This window comes from Notothenia rossii (assembly GCF_949606895.1).
Source record: "Notothenia rossii genome assembly, contig: scaffold_41, whole genome shotgun sequence".
In the NCBI taxonomy this organism is placed as follows: Eukaryota; Metazoa; Chordata; class Actinopteri; order Perciformes; family Nototheniidae; genus Notothenia; species Notothenia rossii.
The window spans coordinates 614,913-631,666 of record NW_027639660.1 but is presented as its reverse complement, the minus strand read 5'-3'; positions in this window follow the sequence as shown (position 1 = coordinate 631,666).

Here is a 16,754-nt window from a genome sequence, read left to right as displayed (position 1 = left end):
TTAGTGAATTCAGAGTGTCTAAGCTGCACAAGCAGGCATGTTTGAGTACTCAGGTCCAGTGGCTCACTGCGTTAACGCTCGCCCCTGGATGCGGTTGGTCGCGTGTTCGAATCCATGCTGTGGCATACTTTTTTTCATTTTTACCCTTTTTCTATGGATCTCCAAAAAGTGAACTTTTACATTTTCTGAGTCTGGAGGAATTCAAGGGGAGTTTTCAGGGGAGTGCGTTCTCTCTGCCATCTCCTCCCTGTGTGTGCGTTGCTGCATGCAGCAGCTGCGTGTGTGTGTAAACTGCCCCTCCCCTCGCAAACAGGCGGGGGAGAGAGAGATCTGTCGTCTCGATTTACACATGCTATGACTCCGGGGGTACTTCCATTCGCTTCGTCTTGATCTGTTTATGTTATTTCATGTCTCGTTTGTCCATTGTGACGGTGGTAAAGCCAGGGAAATATCCCGGAGATATACTGAGAAATCTTTATAACAGCATTTTCCTGCGATCACAGCTGTTCACAGCTACGAGGCTGGGACCGCTTCCATTCGCTTCGTCTTGATCTGTAGATTTTATTTCATGTCTCATTTGTTCATTTTGATGGAGAAAAAGTTGTACATTTAGTGAATTCAGAGTGTCTAAGCTGCACAAGCAGGCATGTTTGAGTACTCAGGTCCAGTGGCTCACTGCGTTAACGCTCGCCCCTGGATGCGGTTGGTCGCGTGTTCGAATCCATGCTGTGGCAAAAAAATCATTTTCACCCTTTTTCTATGGATCTCCAAAAAGTGAACTTTTACATTTTCTGAGTCTGGAGGAATTCAAGGGGAGTTTTCAGGGGAGTGCGTTCTCTCTGCCATCTCCTCCCTGTGTGTGCGTTGCTGCATGCAGCAGCTGCATGTGTGTGTAAACTGCCCCTCCCCCTCGCAAGCAGGCGGGGGAGAGAGAGATATTTCGTCTCGATTTACACATGCTATGACTCCGGGGGTACTTCCAATCGCTTCGTCTTGATCTGTTGATGTTATTTCATGTCTCGTTTGTCCATTGTGACGGTGGTAAAGCCAGGGAAATGTCCCGGAGATATACTGAGAAATCTTTGAAACAGCATTTTCCTGCGATCACAGCTGTTCACAGCTACGAGGCTGGGACCGCTTCCATTCGCTTCGTCTTGATCTGTAGATGTTATTTCATGTATAATTTGTTCATTTTGATGGAGAAAAAGTTGTACATTTAGTGAATTCAGAGTGTCTAAGCTGCACAAGTAGGCATGTTTGAGTACTCAGGTCCAGTGGCTCACTGCGTTAACGCTCGCCCCTGGATGCGGTTGGTCTCGTGTTCGAATCCATGCTGTGGCATACTTTTTTTCATTTTCACCCTTTTTCTATGGATCTCCAAAAAGTGAACTTTTACATTTTCTGAGTCTGGAGGAATTCAAGGGGAGTTTTCAGGGGAGTGCGTTCTCTCTGCCATCTCCTCACTGTGTGTGCGTTGCTGCATGCAGCAGCTGCGTGTGTGTGTAAACTGCCCCTCCCCCTCGCAAGCAGGCGGGGGAGAGAGAGATCTGTCGTCTCGATTTACACATGCTATGACTCCGGGGGTACTTCCATTCGCTTCGTCTTGATCTGTTGATGTTATTTCATGTCTCGTTTGTCCATTTGGACGGTGGTAAAGCCAGGGAAATATCCCGGAGATACACTGATAAATCTTTATAACAGCATTTTCCTGCGATCACAGCTGTTCACAGCTACGAGGCTGGGACCGCTTCCATTCGCTTCGTCTTGATCTGTAGATGTTATTTCATGTCTCATTTGTTCATTTTGATGGAGAAAAAGTTGTACATTTAGTGAATTCAGAGTGTCTAAGCTGCACAAGCAGGCATGTTAGAGTACTCAGGTCCAGTGGCTCACTGCGTTAACGCTCGCCCCTGGATGCGGTTGGTCGCGTGTTCGAATCCATGCTGTGGCATACTTTTTTTCATTTTCACCCTTTTTCTATGGATCTCCAAAAAGTGAACTTTTACATTTTCTGAGTCTGGAGGAATTCAAGGGGAGTTTTCAGGGGAGTGCGTTCTCCCTGCCATCTCCTCCCTGTGTGTGCGTTGCTGCATGCAGCAGCTGCGTGTGTGTGTAAACTGCCCCTCCCCCTCGCAAGCAGGCGGGGGAGAGAGAGATCTTTCGTCTCGATTTACACATGCTATGACTCCGGGGGTACTTCCATTCGCTTCGTCTTGATCTGTTGATGTTATTTCATGTCTCGTTTGTCCATTTGGACGGTGGTAAAGCCAGGGAAATATCCCGGAGATATACTGATAAATCTTTATAACAGCATTCTCCTGCGATCACAGCTGTTCACAGCTACGAGGCTGGGACCGCTTCCATTCGCTTCGTCTTGATCTGTAGATGTTATTTCATGTCTCATTTGTTCATTTTGATTGAGAAAAAGTTGTACATTTAGTGAATTCAGAGTGTCTAAGCTGCACAAGCAGGCATGTTTGAGTACTCAGGTCCAGTGGCTCACTGCGTTAACGCTCGCCCCTGGATGCGGTTGGTCGTGTGTTCGAATCCATGCTGTGGCAAAAAAAAAAACATTTTCACCCTTTTTCTATGGATCTCCAAAAAGTGAACTTTTACATTTTCTGAGTCTGGAGGAATTCAAGGGGAGTTTTCAGGGGAGTGGGTTCTCTCTGCCATCTCCTCCCTGTGTGTGCGTTGCTGCATGCAGCAGCTGCGTGTGTGTGTAAACTGCCCCTCCCCCTCGCAAGCAGGCGGGGGAGAGAGAGATATTTCGTCTCGATTTACACATGCTATGACTCCGGGGGTACTTCCATTCGCTTCGTCTTGATCTGTTGATGTTATTTCATGTCTCGTTTGTCCATTGTGACGGTGGTAAAGCCAGGGAAATGTCCCGGAGATATACTGAGAAATCTTTGTAACAGCATTTTCCTGCGATCACAGCTGTTCTTAGCTACGAGGCTGGGACCGCTTCCATTCGCTTCGTCTTGATCTGTAGATGTTATTTCATGTCTCATTTGTTCATTTTGATGGAGAAAAAGTTGTACATTTAGTGAATTCAGAGTGTCTAAGCTGCACAAGCAGGCATGTTTGAGTACTCAGGTCCAGTGGCTCACTGCGTTAACGCTCGCCCCTGGATGCGGTTGGTCTCGTGTTCGAATCCATGCTGTGGCAAAACAAAAATCATTTTCACCCTTTTTCTATGGATCTCCAAAAAGTGAACTTTTACATTTTCTGAGTCTGGAGGAATTCAAGGGGAGTTTTCAGGGGAGTGCGTTCTCTCTGCCATCTCCTCCCTGTGTGTGCGTTGCTGCATGCAGCAGCTGCGTGTGTGTGTAAACTGCCCCTCCCCCTCGCAAGCAGGCGGGGGAGAGAGAGATCTGTCGTCTCGATTTACACATGCTATGACTCCGGGGTTACTTCCATTCGCTTCGTCTTGATCTGTTGATGTTATTTCATGTCTCGTTTGTCCATTGTGACGGTGGTAAAGCCAGTGAAAAGTCCCGCAGATATACTGAGAAATCTTTGTAACAGCATTTTCCCGCAATCACAGCTGTTCACAGCTACGAGGCTGGGACCGCTTCCATTCACTTCGTCTTGATCTGTAGATGTTATTTCATGTCTCATTTGTTCATTTTGATTGAGAAAAAGTTGTACATTTAGTGAATTCAGAGTGTCTAAGATGCACAAGCAGGCATGTTTGAGTACTCAGGTCCAGTGGCTCACTGCGTTAACGCTCGCCCCTGGATGCGGTTGGTCTCGTGTTCGAATCCATGCTGAGGCATACTTTTTTTCATTTTCACCCTTTTTCTATGGATCTCCAAAAAGTGAACTTTTACATTTTCTGAGTCTGGAGGAATTCAAGGGGAGTTTTCAGGGGAGTGCGTTCTCTCTGCCATCTCCTCCCTGTGTGTGCGTTGCTGCATGCAGCAGCTGCGTGTGTGTGTAAACTGCCCCTCCCCCTCGCAAGCAGGCAGGGGAGAGAGAGATCTTTCGTCTCGATTTACACATGCTATGACTCCGGGGGTACTTCCATTCGCTTCGTCTTGATCTGTTGATGTTATTTCATGTCTCGTTTGTCCATTTGGACGGTGGTAAAGCCAGGGAAATATCCCGGAGATATACTGATAAATCTTTATAACAGCATTTTCCTGCGATCACAGCTGTTCACAGCTACGAGGCTGGGACCGCTTCTATTCGCTTCGTCTTGATCTGTAGATGTTATTTCATGTCTCATTTGTTCATTTTGATTGAGAAAAAGTTGTACATTTAGTGAATTCAGAGTGTCTAAGCTGCACAAGCAGGCATGTTAGAGTACTCAGGTCCAGTGGCTCACTGCGTTAACGCTCGCCCCTGGATGCGGTTGGTCGCGTGTTCGAATCCATGCTGTGGCATACTTTTTTTCATGTTCACCCTTTTTCTATGGATCTCCAAAAAGTGAACTTTTACATTTTCTGAGTCTGGAGGAATTCAAGGGGAGTTTTCAGGGGAGTGCGTTCTCCCTGCCATCTCCTCCCTGTGTGTGCGTTGCTGCATGCAGCAGCTGCGTGTGTGTGTAAACTGCCCCTCCCCCTCGCAAGCAGGCGGGGGAGAGAGAGATCTTTCGTCTCGATTTACACATGCTATGACTCCGGGGGTACTTCCATTCGCTTCGTCTTGATCTGTTGATGTTATTTCATGTCTCGTTTGTCCATTTGGACGGTGGTAAAGCCAGGGAAATATCCCGGAGATATACTGATAAATCTTTATAACAGCATTCTCCTGCGATCACAGCTGTTCACAGCTACGAGGCTGGGACCGCTTCCATTCGCTTCGTCTTGATCTGTAGATGTTATTTCATGTCTCATTTGTTCATTTTGATTGAGAAAAAGTTGTACATTTAGTGAATTCAGAGTGTCTAAGCTGCACAAGCAGGCATGTTTGAGTACTCAGGTCCAGTGGCTCACTGCGTTAACGCTCGCCCCTGGATGCGGTTGGTCGTGTGTTTGAATCCATGCTGTGGCAAAAAAAAAATCATTTTCACCCTTTTTCTATGGATCTCCAAAAAGTGAACTTTTACATTTTCTGAGTCTGGAGGAATTCAAGGGGAGTTTTCAGGGGAGTGGGTTCTCTCTGCCATCTCCTCCCTGTGTGTGCGTTGCTGCATGCAGCAGCTGCGTGTGTGTGTAAACTGCCCCTCCCCCTCGCAAGCAGGCGGGGGAGAGAGAGATCTGTCGTCTCGATTTACACATGCTATGACTCCGGGGTTACTTCCATTCGCTTCGTCTTGATCTGTTGATGTTATTTCATGTCTCGTTTGTCCATTGTGACGGTGGTAAAGCCAGTGAAAAGTCCCGCAGATATACTGAGAAATCTTTGTAACAGCATTTTCCCGCAATCACAGCTGTTCACAGCTACGAGGCTGGGACCGCTTCCATTCACTTCGTCTTGATCTGTAGATGTTATTTCATGTCTCATTTGTTCATTTTGATTGAGAAAAAGTTGTACATTTAGTGAATTCAGAGTGTCTAAGATGCACAAGCAGGCATGTTTGAGTACTCAGGTCCAGTGGCTCACTGCGTTAACGCTCGCCCCTGGATGCGGTTGGTCTCGTGTTCGAATCCATGCTGAGGCATACTTTTTTTCATTTTCACCCTTTTTCTATGGATCTCCAAAAAGTGAACTTTTACATTTTCTGAGTCTGGAGGAATTCAAGGGGAGTTTTCAGGGGAGTGCGTTCTCTCTGCCATCTCCTCCCTGTGTGTGCGTTGCTGCATGCAGCAGCTGCGTGTGTGTGTAAACTGCCCCTCCCCCTCGCAAGCAGGCGGGGGAGAGAGAGATCTTTCGTCTCGATTTGCACATGCTATGACTCCGGGGGTACTTCCATTCGCTTCGTCTTGATCTGTTGATGTTATTTCATGTCGCGTTTGTCCATTGTGACGGTGGTAAAGTCAGGGAAATGTCCCGGAGATATAGGCTACTGAGAAATCTTTGAAACAGAATTTTCCTGCGATCACAGCTGTTCACAGCTACGAGGCTGGGACCACTTCCATTCGCTTCGTCTTGATCTGTAGATGTTATTTCATGTCTCATTTGTTCATTTTGATGGAGAAAAAGTTGTACATTTAGTGAATTCAGAGTGTCTAAGCTACACAAGTAGGCATGTTTGAGTACTCAGGTCCAGTGGCTCACTGCGTTAACGCTCTCCCCTGGATGCGGTTGGTCGCGTGTTCGAATCCATGCTGTGGCAAAACAAAATTCATTTTCACCCTTTTTCTATGGATCTCCAAAAAGTGAACTTTTACATTTTCTGAGTCTGGAGGAATTCAAGGGGAGTTTTCAGGGGAGTGCGTTCTCTCTGCCATCTCCTCCCTGTGTGTGCGTTGCTGCATGCAGCAGCTGCGTGTGTGTGTAAACTGCCCCTCCCCCTCGCAAGCAGGCGGGGGAGAGAGAGATCTTTCGTCTCGATTTACACATGCTATGACTCCGGGGGTACTTCCATTCGCTTCGTCTTGATCTGTTGATGTTATTTCATGTCTCGTTTGTCCATTTGGACGGTGGTAAAGCCAGGGAAATATCCCGGAGATATACTGATAAATCTTTATAACAGCATTTTCCTGCGATCACAGCTGTTCACAGCTACGAGGCTGGGACCGCTTCCATTCGCTTCGTCTTGATCTGTAGATGTTATTTCATGTCTCATTTGTTCATTTTGATGGAGAAAAAGTTGTACATTTAGTGAATTCAGAGTGTCTAAGCTGCACAAGCAGGCATGTTTGAGTACTCAGGTCCAGTGGCTCACTGCGTTAACGCTCGCCCCTGGATGCGGTTGGTCGCGTGTTCGAATCCATGCTGTGGCATACTTTTTTTCATTTTTACCCTTTTTCTATGGATCTCCAAAAAGTGAACTTTTACATTTTCTGAGTCTGGAGGAATTCAAGGGGAGTTTTCAGGGGAGTGCGTTCTCTCTGCCATCTCCTCCCTGTGTGTGCGTTGCTGCATGCAGCAGCTGCGTGTGTGTGTAAACTGCCCCTACCCCTCGCAAGCAGGCGGGGGAGAGAGAGATCTTTCGTCTCGATTTACACATGCTATGACTCCGGGGGTACTTCCATTCGCTTCGTCTTGATCTGTTTATGTTATTTCATGTCTCGTTTGTCCATTGTGACGGTGGTAAAGCCAGGGAAATATCCCGGAGATATACTGATAAATCTTTGTAACAGCATTTTCCTGCGATCACAGCTGTTCACAGCTACGAGGCTGGGACCGCTTCCATTCGCTTCGTCTTGATCTGTAGATGTTATTTCATGTCTCATTTGTTCATTTTGATGGAGAAAAAGTTGTACATTTAGTGAATTCAGAGTGTCTAAGCTGCACAAGCAGGCATGTTTGAGTACTCAGGTCCAGTGGCTCACTGCGTTAACGCTCGCCCCTGGATGCGGTTGGTCGCGTGTTCGAATCCATGCTGTGGCAAAAAAAAAATCATTTTCACCCTTTTTCTATGGATCTCCAAAAAGTGAACTTTTACATTTTCTGAGTCTGGAGGAATTCAAGGGGAGTTTTCAGGGGAGTGCGTTCTCTCTGCCATCTCCTCCCTGTGTGTGCGTTGCTGCATGCAGCAGCTGCGTGTGTGTGTAAACTGCCCCTCCCCCTCGCAAGCAGGCGGGGGAGAGAGAGATCTTTCGTCTCGATTTACACATGCTATGACTCCGGGGGTACTTCCATTCGCTTCGTCTTGATCTGTTGATGTTATTTCATGTCTCGTTTGTCCATTGTGACGGTGGTAAAGTCAGGGAAATGTCCCGGAGATATAGGCTACTGAGAAATCTTTGAAACAGAATTTTCCTGCGATCACAGCTGTTCACAGCTACGAGGCTGTGACCACTTCCATTCGCTTCGTCTTGATCTGTAGATGTTATTTCATGTCTCATTTGTTCATTTTGATGGAGAAAAAGTTGTACATTTAGTGAATTCAGAGTGTCTAAGCTACACAAGTAGGCATGTTTGAGTACTCAGGTCCAGTGTCTCACTGCGTTAACGCTCTCCCCTGGATGCGGTTGGTTGCGTGTTCGAATCCATGCTGTGGCAAAACAAAATTCATTTTCACCCTTTTTCTATGGATCTCCAAAAAGTGAACTTTTACATTTTCTGAGTCTGGAGGAATTCAAGGGGAGTTTTCAGGGGAGTGCGTTCTCTCTGCCATCTCCTCCCTGTGTGTGCGTTGCTGCATGCAGCAGCTGCGTGTGTGTGTAAACGGCCCCTCCCCCTCGCAAGCAGGCGGGGGAGAGAGAGATCTGTCGTCTCGATTTACACATGCTATGACTCCGGGGGTACTTCCATTCGCTTTGTCTTGATCTGTTGATGTTATTTCATGTCTCGTTTGTCCATTGCGACGGTGGTAAAGCCAGGGAAAAGTCCCGGAGATATACTGAGAAATCTTTGTAACAGCATTTTCCTGCAATCACAGCTGTTCACAGCTACGAGGCTGGGACCGCTTCGTCTTGATCTGTAGATGTTATTTCATGTCTCATTTGTTCATTTTGATGGAGAAAAAGTTGTACATTTAGTGAATTCAGAGTGTCTAAGCTGCACAAGTAGGCATGTTTGAGTACTCAGGTCCAGTGGCTCACTGCGTTAACGCTCGCCCCTGGATGCGGTTGGTCGCGTGTTCAAATCCATGCTGTGGCATACTTTTTTTCATTTTCACCCTTTTTCTATGGATCTCCAAAAAGTGAACTTTTACATTTTCTGAGTCTGGAGGAATTCAAGGGGAGTTTTCAGGGGAGTGCGTTCTCTCTGCCATCTCCTCCCTGTGTGTGCGTTGCTGCATGCAGCAGCTGCGTGTGTGTGTAAACTGCCCCTCCCCCTCGCAAGCAGGCGGGGGAGAGAGAGATCTTTCGTCTCGATTTACACATGCTATGACTCCGGGGGTACTTCCATTCGCTTCGTCTTGATCTGTTGATGTTATTTCATGTCTCGTTTGTCCATTGTGACGGTGGTAAAGCCAGGGAAATATCCCGGAGATATACTGATACATCTTTATAACAGCATTTTCCTGCGATCACAGCTGTTCACAGCTACGAGGCTGGGACCGCTTCCATTTGCTTCGTCTTGATCTGTAGATGTTATTTCATGTCTCATTTGTTCATTTTGATGGAGAAAAAGTTGTACATTTAGTGAATTCAGAGTGTCTAAGCTGCACAAGCAGGCATGTTTGAGTACTCAGGTCCAGTGGCTCACTGCGTTAACGCTCGCCCCTGGATGCGGTTGGTCGTGTGTTCGAATCCATGCTGTGGCAAACAAAAAATCATTTTCACCCTTTTTCTATGGATCTCCAAAAAGTGAACTTTTACATTTTCTGAGTCTGGAGGAATTCAAGGGGAGTTTTCAGGGGAGTGCGTTCTCTCTGCCATCTCCTCCCTGTGTGTGCGTTGCTGCATGCAGCAGCTGCGTGTGTGTGTAAACTGCCCCTCCCCCTCGCAAGCAGGCGGGGGAGAGAGAGATATTTCGTCTCGATTTACACATGCTATGACTCCGGGGGTACTTCCATTCGCTTCGTCTTGATCTGTTGATGTTATATCATGTCTCGTTTGTCCATTGTGACGGTGGTAAAGCCAGGGAAATGTCCCGGAGATATACTGAGAAATCTTTGAAACAGCATTTTCCTGCGATCACAGCTGTTCACAGCTACGAGGCTGGGACCGCTTCCATTCGCTTCGTCTTGATCTGTAGATGTTATTTCATGTATAATTTGTTCATTTTGATGGAGAAAAAGTTGTACATTTAGTGAATTCAGAGTGTCTAAGCTGCACAAGCAGGCATGTTTGAGTACTCAGGTCCAGTGGCTCACTGCGTTAACGCTCGCCCCTGGATGCGGTTGGTCGCGTGTTCGAATCCATGCTGTGGCATACTTTTTTTCATTTTCACCCTTTTTCTATGGATCTCCAAAAAGTGAACTTTTACATTTTCTGAGTCTGGAGGAATTCAAGGGGAGTTTTCAGGGGAGTGCGTTCTCTCTGCCATCTCCTCCCTGTGTGTGCGTTGCTGCATGCAGCAGCTGCGTGTGTGTGTAAACTGCCCCCCCCCCTCGCAAGCAGGCGGGGGAGAGAGAGATCTGTCGTCTCGATTTACACATGCTATGACTCCGGGGGTACTTCCATTCGCTTCGTCTTGATCTGTTGATGTTATTTCATGTCTCGTTTGTCCATTGTGACGGTGGTAAAGCCAGGGAAAAGTCCCGGAGATATACTGAGAAATCTTTGTAACAGCATTTTCCTGCAATCACAGCTGTTCACAGCTACGAGGCTGGGACCGCTTCCATTCACTTCGTCTTGATCTGTAGATGTTATTTCATGTCTCATTTGTTCATTTTGATGGAGAAAAAGTTGTACATTTAGTGAATTCAGAGTGTCTAAGCTGCACAAGCAGGCATGTTAGAGTACTCAGGTCCAGTGGCTCACTGCGTTAACGCTCGCCCCTGGATGCGGTTGGTCAAGTGTTCGAGTCCATGCTGTGGCATACTTCTTTTCATTTCCACCCTTTTTCTATGGATCTCCAAAAAGTGAACTTTTACATTTTCTGAGTCTGGAGGAATTCAAGGGGAGTTTTCAGGGGAGTGCGTTCTCTCTGCCATCTCCTCACTGTGTGTGCGTTGCTGCATGCAGCAGCTGCGTGTGTGTGTAAACTGCCCCTCCCCCTCGCAAGCAGGCGGGGGAGAGAGAGATCTGTCGTCTCGATTTACACATGCTATGACTCCGGGGGTACTTCCATTCGCTCCGTCTTGATCTGTTGATGTTATTTCATGTCTCGTTTGTCCATTGTGACGGTGGTAAAGCCAGGGAAAAGTCCCGGAGATATACTGAGAAATCTTTGGAACAGCATTTTCCTGCGATCACAGCTGTTCACAGCTACGAGGCTGGGACCGCTTCCATTCGCTTCGTCTTGATCTGTAGATGTTATTTCATGTCTCATTTGTTCATTTTGATTGAGAAAAAGTTGTACATTTAGTGAATTCAGAGTGTCTAAGATGCACAAGCAGGCATGTTTGAGTACTCAGGTCCAGTGGCTCACTGCGTTAACGCTCGCCCCTGGATGCGGTTGGTCGCGTGTTCGAATCCATGCTGTGGCATACTTTTTTTCATTTTCACCCTTTTTCTATGGATCTCCAAAAAGTGAACTTTTACATTTTCTGAGTCTGGAGGAATTCAAGGGGAGTTTTCAGGGGAGTGCGTTCTCTCTGCCATCTCCTCCCTGTGTGTGCGTTGCTGCATGCAGCAGCTGCGTGTGTGTGTAAACTGCCCCCCCCCCTCGCAAGCAGGCGGGGGAGAGAGAGATCTGTCGTCTCGATTTACACATGCTATGACTCCGGGGGTACTTCCATTCGCTTCGTCTTGATCTGTTGATGTTATTTCATGTCTCGTTTGTCCATTGTGACGGTGGTAAAGCCAGGGAAAAGTCCCGGAGATATACTGAGAAATCTTTGTAACAGCATTTTCCTGCAATCACAGCTGTTCACAGCTACGAGGCTGGGACCGCTTCCATTCGCTTCGTCTTGATCTGTAGATGTTATTTCATGTCTCATTTGTTCATTTTGATTGAGAAAAAGTTGTACATTTAGTGAATTCAGAGTGTCTAAGATGCACAAGCAGGCATGTTTGAGTACTCAGGTCCAGTGGCTCACTGCGTTAACGCTCGCCCCTGGATGCGGTTGGTCGCGTGTTCGAATCCATGCTGTGGCATACTTTTTTTCATTTTCACCCTTTTTCTATGGATCTCCAAAAAGTGAACTTTTACATTTTCTGAGTCTGGAGGAATTCAAGGGGAGTTTTCAGGGGAGTGCGTTCTCCCTGCCATCTCCTCCCTGTGTGTGCGTTGCTGCATGCAGCAGCTGCGTGTGTGTGTAAACTGCCCCTCCCCCTCGCAAGCAGGCGGGGGAGAGAGAGATCTTTCGTCTCGATTTACACATGCTATGACTCCGGGGGTACTTCCATTCGCTTCGTCTTGATCTGTTGATGTTATTTCATGTCTCGTTTGTCCATTGTGACGGTGGTAAAGCCAGGGAAATATCCCGGAGATATACTGATACATCTTTATAACAGCATTTTCCTGCGATCACAGCTGTTCACAGCTACGAGGCTGGGACCGCTTCCATTTGCTTCGTCTTGATCTGTAGATGTTATTTCATGTCTCATTTGTTCATTTTGATGGAGAAAAAGTTGTACATTTAGTGAATTCAGAGTGTCTAAGCTGCACAAGCAGGCATGTTTGAGTACTCAGGTCCAGTGGCTCACTGCGTTAACGCTCGCCCCTGGATGCGGTTGGTCGTGTGTTCGAATCCATGCTGTGGCAAACAAAAAATCATTTTCACCCTTTTTCTATGGATCTCCAAAAAGTGAACTTTTACATTTTCTGAGTCTGGAGGAATTCAAGGGGAGTTTTCAGGGGACTGCGTTCTCTCTGCCATCTCCTCCCTGTGTGTGCGTTGCTGCATGCAGCAGCTGCGTGTGTGTGTAAACTGCCCCTCCCCCTCGCAAGCAGGCGGGGGAGAGAGAGATCTTTCGTCTCGATTTACACATGCTATGACTCCGGGGGTACTTCCATTCGCTTCGTCTTGATCTGTTGATGTTATTTCATGTCTCGTTTGTCCATTGTGACGGTGGTAAAGCCAGGGAAATGTCCCGGAGATATACTGAGAAATCTTTGAAACAGCATTTTCCTGCGATCACAGCTGTTCACAGCTACGAGGCTGGGACCGCTTCCATTCGCTTCGTCTTGATCTGTAGATGTTATTTCATGTATAATTTGTTCATTTTGATGGAGAAAAAGTTGTACATTTAGTGAATTCAGAGTGTCTAAGCTGCACAAGCAGGCATGTTAGAGTACTCAGGTCCAGTGGCTCACTGCGTTAACGCTCGCCCCTGGATGCGGTTGGTCAAGTGTTCGAGTCCATGCTGTGGCATACTTCTTTTCATTTCCACCCTTTTTCTATGGATCTCCAAAAAGTGAACTTTTACATTTTCTGAGTCTGGAGGAATTCAAGGGGAGTTTTCAGGGGAGTGCGTTCTCTCTGCCATCTCCTCACTGTGTGTGCGTTGCTGCATGCAGCAGCTGCGTGTGTGTGTAAACTGCCCCCCCCCCTCGCAAGCAGGCGGGGGAGAGAGAGATCTGTCGTCTCGATTTACACATGCTATGACTCCGGGGGTACTTCCATTCGCTTCGTCTTGATCTGTTGATGTTATTTCATGTCTCGTTTGTCCATTGTGACGGTGGTAAAGCCAGGGAAAAGTCCCGGAGATATACTGAGAAATCTTTGGAACAGCATTTTCCTGCGATCACAGCTGTTCACAGCTACGAGGCTGGGACCGCCTCCATTCACTTCGTCTTGATCTGTAGATGTTATTTCATGTCTCATTTGTTCATTTTGATGGAGAGAAAGTTGTACATTTAGTGAATTCAGAGTGTCTAAGCTGCACAAGTAGGCATGTTTGAGTACTCAGGTCCAGTGGCTCACTGCGTTAACGCTCGCCCCTGGATGCGGTTGGTCGCGTGTTCGAATCCATGCTGTGGCATACTTTTTTTCATTTTCACCCTTTTTCTATGGATCTCCAAAAAGTGAACTTTTACATTTTCTGAGTCTGGAGGAATTCAAGGGGAGTTTTCAGGGGAGTGCGTTCTCTCTGCCATCTCCTCCCTGTGTGTGCGTTGCTGCATGCAGCAGCTGCGTGTGTGTGTAAACTGCCCCCCCCCCTCGCAAGCAGGCGGGGGAGAGAGAGATCTGTCGTCTCGATTTACACATGCTATGACTCCGGGGGTACTTCCATTCGCTTCGTCTTGATCTGTTGATGTTATTTCATGTCTCGTTTGTCCATTGTGACGGTGGTAAAGCCAGGGAAAAGTCCCGGAGATATACTGAGAAATCTTTGTAACAGCATTTTCCTGCAATCACAGCTGTTCACAGCTACGAGGCTGGGACCGCTTCCATTCACTTCGTCTTGATCTGTAGATGTTATTTCATGTCTCATTTGTTCATTTTGATGGAGAAAAAGTTGTACATTTAGTGAATTCAGAGTGTCTAAGCTGCACAAGCAGGCATGTTAGAGTACTCAGGTCCAGTGGCTCACTGCGTTAACGCTCGCCCCTGGATGCGGTTGGTCAAGTGTTCGAGTCCATGCTGTGGCATACTTCTTTTCATTTCCACCCTTTTTCTATGGATCTCCAAAAAGTGAACTTTTACATTTTCTGAGTCTGGAGGAATTCAAGGGGAGTTTTCAGGGGAGTGCGTTCTCTCTGCCATCTCCTCACTGTGTGTGCGTTGCTGCATGCAGCAGCTGCGTGTGTGTGTAAACTGCCCCTCCCCCTCGCAAGCAGGCGGGGGAGAGAGAGATCTGTCGTCTCGATTTACACATGCTATGACTCCGGGGGTACTTCCATTCGCTTCGTCTTGATCTGTTGATGTTATTTCATGTCTCGTTTGTCCATTGTGACGGTGGTAAAGCCAGGGAAAAGTCCCGGAGATATACTGAGAAATCTTTGGAACAGCATTTTCCTGCGATCACAGCTGTTCACAGCTACGAGGCTGGGACCGCTTCCATTCGCTTCGTCTTGATCTGTAGATGTTATTTCATGTCTCATTTGTTCATTTTGATTGAGAAAAAGTTGTACATTTAGTGAATTCAGAGTGTCTAAGATGCACAAGCAGGCATGTTTGAGTACTCAGGTCCAGTGGCTCACTGCGTTAACGCTCGCCCCTGGATGCGGTTGGTCGCGTGTTCGAATCCATGCTGTGGCATACTTTTTTTCATTTTCACCCTTTTTCTATGGATCTCCAAAAAGTGAACTTTTACATTTTCTGAGTCTGGAGGAATTCAAGGGGAGTTTTCAGGGGAGTGCGTTCTCTCTGCCATCTCCTCCCTGTGTGTGCGTTGCTGCATGCATCAGCTGCGTGTGTGTGTAAACTGCCCCTCCCTCTCGCAAGCAGGCGGGGAGAGAGAGATCTTTCGTCTCGATTTACACATGCTATGACTCCGGGGGTACTTCCATTCGCTTCGTCTTGATCTGTTGATGTTATTTCATGTCTCGTTTGTCCATTGTGACGGTGGTAAAGCCAGGGAAATGTCCCGGAGATATACTGAGAAATCTTTGTAACAGCATTTTCCTGCGATCACAGCTGTTCACAGCTACGAGGCTGGGACCGCTTCTATTCGCTTCGTCTTGATCTGTAGATGTTATTTCATGTCTCATTTGTTCATTTTGATGGAGAAAAAGTTGTACATTTAGTGAATTCAGAGTGTCTAAGCTGCACAAGCAGGCATGTTAGAGTACTCAGGTCCAGTGGCTCACTGCGTTAACGCTCGCCCCTGGATGCGGTTGGTCGCGTGTTCGAATCCATGCTGTGGCATACTTTTTTTCATTTTCACCCTTTTTGTATGGATCTCCAAAAAGTGAACTTTTACATTTTCTGAGTCTGGAGGAATTCAAGGGGAGTTTTCAGGGGAGTGCGTTCTCTCTGCCATCTCCTCCCTGTGTGTGCGTTGCTGCATGCAGCAGCTGCGTGTGTGTGTAAACTGCCCCTCCCCCTCGCAAGCAGGCGGGGGAGAGAGAGATCTTTCGTCTCGATTTACACATGCTATGACTCCGGGGGTACTTCCATTCGCTTCGTCTTGATCTGTTGATGTTATTTCATGTCTCGTTTGTCCATTTGGACGGTGGTAAAGCCAGGGAAATATCCCGGAGATATACTGATAAATCTTTATAACAGCATTTTCCTGCGATCACAGCTGTTCACAGCTACGAGGCTGGGACCGCTTCTATTCGCTTCGTCTTGATATGTAGATGTTATTTCATGTATCATTTGTTCATTTTGATGGAGAAAAAGTTGTACATTTAGTGAATTCAGAGTGTCTAAGCTGCACAAGCAGGCATGTTAGATTACTCAGGTCCAGTGGCTCACTGCGTTAACGCTCGCCCCTGGATGCGGTTGGTCGCGTGTTCGAATCCATGCTGTGGCATACTTTTTTTCATTTTCACCCTTTTTCTATGGATCTCCAAAAAGTGAACTTTTACATTTTCTGAGTCTGGAGGAATTCAAGGGGAGTTTTCAGGGGAGTGCGTTCTCTCTGCCATCTCCTCCCTGTGTGTGCGTTGCTGCATGCAGCAGCTGCGTGTGTGTGTAAACTGCCCCTCCCCCTCGCAAGCAGGCGGGGGAGAGAGAGATCTTTCGTCTCGATTTACACATGCTATGACTCCGGGGGTACTTCCATTCGCTTCGTCTTGATCTGTTGATGTTATTTCATGTCTCGTTTGTCCATTTGGACGGTGGTAAAGCCAGGGAAATATCCCGGAGATATACTGATAAATCTTTATAACAGCATTTTCCTGCGATCACAGCTGTTCACAGCTACGAGGCTGGGACCGCTTCCATTCGCTTCGTCTTGATCTGTAGATGTTATTTCATGTCTCATTTGTTCATTTTGATTGAGAAAAAGTTGTACATTTAGTGAATTCAGAGTGTCTAAGCTGCACAAGCAGGCATGTTTGAGTACTCAGGTCCAGTGGCTCACTGCGTTAACGCTCGCCCCTGGATGCGGTTGGTCGTGTGTTCGAATCCATGCTGTGGCAAAAAAAAAATCATTTTCACCCTTTTTCTATGGATCTCCAAAAAGTGAACTTTTACATTTTCTGAGTCTGGAGGAATTCAAGGGGAGTTTTCAGGGGAGTGGGTTCTCTCTGCCATCTCCTCCCTGTGTGTGCGTTGCTGCATGCAGCAGCTGCGTGTGTGTGTA